At 38.6% G+C, this 7,044-nt stretch overlaps 1 long non-coding RNA gene across 1 annotated transcript; it reads left to right on the forward strand.

The window, feature by feature from the left end:
- Positions 1–836: 836 nt before the first annotated feature.
- On the forward strand, positions 837–1,981 carry LOC135217901 (uncharacterized). Its single transcript, XR_010315223.1, has 2 exons — positions 837–974; positions 1,265–1,981. It is a non-coding gene; the product is annotated as an uncharacterized LOC135217901 (long non-coding RNA).
- Positions 1,982–7,044: the final 5,063 nt, after the last annotated feature.

Here is a 7,044-nt window from a genome sequence, read left to right on the forward strand (position 1 = left end):
TTATTTACTATGTGATCAATTTATTTCTTTAATGAAACATATTTTATTAGTGCATTTAATTCCAATATCATAGTATGGATTACGGTGTCAAATGTAGAGTAATAGTTGCCATTGTAGATGCCATCTTGATATTAGACATGTAAATAATGCACTGAGCCTTAAATTGATGATTCTATTTGTTTCCTTGTGTCAGAAATCCGATAATTCGATACTTTGTTTATAATCATATCGCTTCTATTATCAAACATATTGCATTATTGCTAAATGGAGGACTAGGCGTTTTAGAAGCGGGTAGGGGGATCCGACACACTGCTCATGAGCTTTTGCAGCTCAATGCTACTGTCAATTAATGTTATGAATGTTTCCTATACAGAAGGTCGTCCTGAATATTACAGAATATATACACACACACACACACACACACACTATATGTTATAGCACAACCCACACACACATATATATATATATTATATATATATATATATATATATATATATACACAGAATTAATTTTTTAAAGAAGTGACATGAAAGGATAAAAAGGGGCGAATTTCCCCTGTATTTTTGGTGTGAACAAAAGCAATCAGAAAGGATTATGTTGATTATTAAGAACAAAGCAATTTACGTTAATGCAGCGAGGAAATAGCGTCACTTTCTTGTTCTGCTGTTGCCTCACTTTTGCAGATACCACGATAAATAAGAGTCCGCCAAGGCAGGTGCCATATTTCAGGCTACCCATGACATGATCTCGCGTCAACAATGCACCTGGAAGGATACGTAGACCTCTACCGGGGTATGGGTGAACTACGCCCGAACGCATAAAAGGACGAAGGAACAGGGACTGCCTTATAGCTTTCCTCCTACACTCTCCTGGGTACACTCCCTCGAGACGTGAATCTTTGTGGTGACTGCTAATATCCGGCGGCACCCATCTGCTCCGGTGCCCTGAGGATCGATACCGCTCTCCAGTAGAAGGTAATGCTACATGAGCGACCTACATATCTAATAAGAAGTTGTATAGTGTTATCAGCCATCTGCCACTGTATTTCAGGGTTAAGTAATGTAACGTTTTCTTTAATAAGTGACCAATAAATAATTTCTTCCATTGGTAATCACTCAGTAACGTACTTGCTCCCCTTAGGTGGTTATGAACGTGCAATTAATGCCTGCGAGATCTATTATTCTGTGCTTTACATATAATTTCCTTAATCTCCAATCACAAGTGCAATACACTCTGGCTCATATAGAAACTGCTATCATTACAGATGTGCTCTTTGTGCTGTTGTTTGGATTCTGGATTTCTCACTTTATGCTGCTTTGGATTTCGCCCGTCCTCTGTGTTTCCACATACCATGTAGCCGGATGCCAGACCACCAGTTCATCTAGTTCAAGACCAATTGATTAACTGATCAGTACTAAACGCCATTGGGCATCATTCACTCTTTTATTGATACGATCTTGTAATGTGTAAATGGAATCAAGTAAGCTTAGAGTTTACTTCATCTTTACCTACTCTGAAGCAGGTCTTCAGCCTAATGCTGGGGGTCACACATTCACGTATCACGACGGCGTATGCCCACGTATGCGGATCGGGAGCATCATCGCGGTGAAATGACCTTGAACAGCTGGTAAACAGGACACAGGCTGACGGACGTAAAGCCAGCACCGTAAATTGCGCCGCAAATGTACACGCAACGCAAGCAAGGTCGGACGTCCTTCCTATCTGGAACTTTCTCCGATACTGTAACGTTCTATGTACGTCAACTTCACGTCGTTACCACGCCCACCGTGTTGGGGCTGTAGGGTACAAAATGGCCGGCCTGAAAACAGAGCAGACTGTAAAGTGATGGAACATGTTTGAGAGAATGTAAAAATAAAAATATTGCATCTGAAAATCCAGGTTGTAAATTCACTTTGGTAGAATTCTGCATGTACTGTAAAATATTGTATATTTTCAACAAATAAAAAAAAATTAAGTCAGACATTATAATATACATACATACCATTGGTAGTCCCAACATCTTGGGCGTCTTATGACGGATGAAGTGGGGCTTGAGGAAGTCAAAAGCAAATAATTTGCGACAATTGGGGTCTGTGTTCCCGAAGCCAAGCACTTCTGTACCATTATCATTATTTATTATTTATACCCCATTTCTGTGTACTCAAGGAGAGCATTTCATATTCTATCATTATCACTATTTATAATTGATACCCCATCACTATGTATTCGGAGAGAGCGCTACTTAATTTATCATTGTCTTTATATTATATCACTTCACGCTATTAGTTAATGGGTTCTAAACATTATTCATTTTATGATTCCGTAACATTATTTCATAAAGTTTCGTACCTTTCATTGAACGGTTTCGTGCTGTAAAGCCTATAAGGTCTCAGTACCTTTCATTTCACAATTCCATGATATTGTTTCATAAAGTTTCGAACCTTCCCATTGCCCATAAGGTCTCCATACTTTCCATCACATGGTTTCGTGCTGCAATTCTAAGACCTTCCGGTCTTCATTCCAAGTCCTTGAGATTATTCATTTTACTAGCAGTGAATATGTACAACTTTCATACGTAGGAGGAGTCTTAAAATCTTGTCCCAGCAGGACGGCATACCCTCCACCCTCCAGGAATATAGGTCACTACTGGCAGAATACATATTTTAGATTGGTGAGGTCATGTGACCCTCAACCAGATTGTAGGAAGTATCATTTTAATGTGGTTGAGGCTGTTAATTGTAACAACCTGGTGTTAATCCATAGGGAATTCTATCTTCTCGAATTACAGACATTTGCGCACCAGTCATCAAATGCTTTGACCTGGTGGTTAGGATAGCTACCTCGGGGAGGTACCACAGACATAGGGCCCTGAGCTGGGTGCCTAAGGATAAAGGATCTGTCACACCTATGGCAATGGTGGAAGTAGCTGTCTTACTGGGGCATTTAGCCCATGAAGTGATGTGGCATGCTCCACCAATTCTGTACGTTAAGCCAGTTTCAAATCGTCTCTCAGCACTTGGAACGACATTAGTGCCAGTGCCAGGGCAAGACTTGAGTCTCCTTCTTGGAGATCCCAGTCCAGGCAGCCTCTCACCTCCCGATTTGGCCCTACTACCAGTGCCGGTGGGAGAGGGCAAACCAATTCAGGTAGGGACTCCCCTGGACCCTCATGACCAAAACGGAAGCTCAATCAAAGGTGTGGCCTCACACCCCATGAATGAGTTGGTCACCCTACTTGTGAGACAACAATGATAGCTGCCCCATCTTCTTCCCCGTTCTCAGCTGACCAGTCCCTGAGTAAAGACCCTGCCGAATCAAGAATTAAAGGAACTGCGATTAATGGTATTAGGAATGAGAAAGAGTGTCACTTTTCCTGTTGTTGCAATAGCCAGAGCGGCTGGCATTCAGGCATTTTCATCGGACTTGGGTCTCCAAGTCCCCCAATAGAATCATCAAACCAACCTTGGAGAAGTCCAAGGAAGAGAGGAAAATGGCATCGAGGCTCCAAGAACACTAAGAGAGTCAATAGTCTCTCTCTTCACTAGTGCCCCTGGCACAGTGCCACATTCTTAAGGGGAATTCTGACCCCTCTCCATCCAGAGAAGGATGCCAGATTCTTCACCCATCACTTCCTTCCTATCATTTTGTAACTTTCTATTTGTACTGTTCTACCACTTCACCTTTTATAGCTTTTACTTTTCCTCTCATTTTATGCCTCTTTTAGGCACCTTCTTCATCTTATACTCTGCTTATGCAGAATGCCATTTGCCAGAGATTCTGGCCTTATAAGTTGGTTAACCTCTTTGAAAATGCCCAAGAGGCATAGCCAGTTCTGAATAATATGCCCCTCATAGCCAGTAGGCTTATTGCACAGTGCCATATTATAGGTACTTCATACCCACCCTGTGATAGGGAATACGTAAAACCCAGTGCGAAGGCTATCAATTTAGCTTTGGCCTACTAAGGCAATATTGTTTAATGCATTACACTTAACAAATTATCCATTTTGATTTTATTTACTATAAATGAATATTCCTTCTTTATCTCTATCCTTTCTTGTCATTTTGTATATTGTAACGAAGTGCCGAGTATCTGGTTACAACGCTTACCATTTGTACTTGTTAGAACAAGAGACCCTTAAGCCCGGGTCGGGGACACCATTTATATTTGGTGCACGGTTTGGTCAAGTACCTGGTTACTAGTTACCTCACAGCAGCCAGACACCTGAACCTTCTTCAGAAATACCAAACGACTGAATTCCCTAAAGGTAACAGTGATCCCCTATAGAACGTATTAATCACTTAGGAATTCAGCCTAAGTTCATTAAGGGGGCCGGCCGGCTAATCTTAATTAAAAGGTATCACTCCTTCAACAATTTTAAATCTAAGTATTTCCCTGGTTCTAATTCACTTGAGGAAAACAGCACAATTACCAATCTATATTTTTTCCTAAACAAAATTGAATAAAGTGGTGGATTAATAAAATGCTCATATAAATTTTAAATACAAAAATTTATTTCTAAATTTAAAAATCATAAGTGAAATTCACAATCTCAGGGAAATTTGATATTAGTTAAAAACAAAAGTTTAATTAATTCTTGAATTAATTATTAAACAAAATTCAATCAAAGTTTATCAAGAAAATTAATTAATCAAATTTTAAATTATTCATAAAATTCAAATTATAAAACCAATAATTTAATTTGAAAATAAATTTAATTAAATGTAAATTAATTCACAAGTGTTCGATTAGAATATTATACATGATGTATTCAAACTAATTAAACAAAATGAAAATACAAAAATAATAATATGAAAAGCAATAAAAAGCAATGGCAGTACATATATAAATATATAAAATGGGCATGGCAAATGAACAAAACAAATGTGTAAAAATTAATAGTTTCATCCAACCACTGTAAACAAAACCTTAAAAGTGCACTTAAGAATATTTGTAATGTAATATACATTAGTATACCAGCTGGAATTTCACTCAAAAAGAAGGCCTTTTACTATTTTCAAAAGCTCCTCAGCTGCGTGGTTGGTATGATATTAGCCTCCCACCTCGGTGGTCGCGGGTTCGATTCTGGGCCATTCCATTGAGGAGTGAGAGATGTGTATTTCTGGTGTTAATTACTGCAAGCAAACATGAAATGTTATCTTTGTATGGAAGATTCCCGAAGGACCTGATCCCATATCCAGAGATACTTGCGTGATCGCGTAGTTGAATGAATCTTTCAGCTGCGTTCCAAACAACATCAACCGAGACCAAAAATTAAGCTGCCTCAGCGGTTTTAAGGAAGGACAAACAACCCCTTTCTCCTGAACTGAGCAACCTCTCTTTGCGCATCTTACGCTACCTTCTCTCTCTCTCTCTTTCTGCTTTTAAGTTCTTTCTCAGCAATGAGTTATACATTAGTTAAACATATTTTCTTTAAATATGGGAATCTGAATATATAAATATACACTTTATATCATCATACACAGTTTCTGAGGGGAATTGATTGTGTTATCAAAACCATAATTGCATTACGAAACTCACATTATAAGAATATCCTTGGATGAGAAATATTGTACTGTATAGCTAATAAACTGATTTGATAATTGGCATTCGTTATAGGACCCGCCATTGTGGCGAAGGGCTGTTATCGTTTAAACTCATGGGTACATTAACATACTAAGAAAGTGTTGTATCACCTCCTCAAGGCTAATTAATAGCATGTCATTGCATTATGGTGTAAAGCTAACAGTATTACATGACAGAATAAAGTTAAACATATAAAAACTATTTTCTAAGTTGTAGTCTAAGTCACAAATTATGCAGATGTTACTTATTGATGTTTTGATTGTATGATGATTATTTTCTATTGAATTAAAATTGCATATGATATTTCAAACAATTGTATTCATTGATTTTCTGTTTTAACTTTTAAGTAACATTAAATTTCATGATTTATACTTAGCAGCAACTAGTTTATGATCTCTACAGGTAAGGTAATAGACAAAACTCTTATCCTATAAATTTAATTTTTGCAGAAAATTGTCATTTTTCTTTTGTGTATTATTACTTCAAGGATGTAGAAGTGAGTTAATTTTCATCCTCAACGGCGTTCTTAATAATCAACGTAATCCTTTCTCGTTGCTTTTGTTCATACTAGCGATACAGGGTAAATTCGCCCCTTTTTGTCTTTCCATATCACTTCTTTAAAGAATCAATCTGTAGCCTCTCCTTTGGTACTTGTTCTGCTGTTGCCTTGCTTATGCAGATACCACTGGAATTGAAGGTCCGCCAAGGCAGGTGCCATATTTCAAACCAGGTCATATGACATGACCTCGCGTCGACAATGCACCTGGAAGGAGATGCGTACACCTCTACCGGGGTATGGGTGAATGCATAGAATGCCAAAGCAACAGAGGGACTGTCTTAGACCTTCCTCCCACATTCTCCAGAGTACACTCCCTTGAGAGAGGCCGCCTTTTAGCCTATGCGAATCTTTGTGGAAACTCCGGCGCCCTGAAGATCGATACCGCTCTCCAGCAGAAGGTAATTTGCAAGGTATTTAGCAGTCCGAACTGTCTCCCATTCTTCGACTTATTTCCTTTCATAATTCATGAGCAATCCCTGTATCTAATAAGAAGTTGTATAGTGTTACTAGCCGTCTGCCAGTGTGTTTTAGGGTTAAGTAACATAACGTCTTCTTTAATAAATGACCAGTAATATAATTTTTTCCCTTAGTAATCACTCAGTAACATACCTGCTCCCTTTAAGTGGTTATTAACGTACAATTATTGCTTACAAGGTTGAGTATTCAGTACCTTACATACAATTTCCTCAATTTCATATCGCATGCGCAATGCACGATGGCTCATATACAAACTGCTATCATTACAGACGTGCTATTTTTTGCTGCTGTTTTGGATTCTGGATTCCTCACTTAGTGTTACTCCGGATTTCGCCCCTCTTCCCTGTTTCCTACATACCACATGGCTGGATGCCCGGCCACCAGTTAGTCTAGTTCAAGACCGATCAATTAACTGATCACTA

Source organism: Macrobrachium nipponense, chromosome 9, assembly GCF_015104395.2.
Source record: "Macrobrachium nipponense isolate FS-2020 chromosome 9, ASM1510439v2, whole genome shotgun sequence".
NCBI lineage: Eukaryota > Metazoa > Arthropoda > Malacostraca > Decapoda > Palaemonidae > Macrobrachium > Macrobrachium nipponense.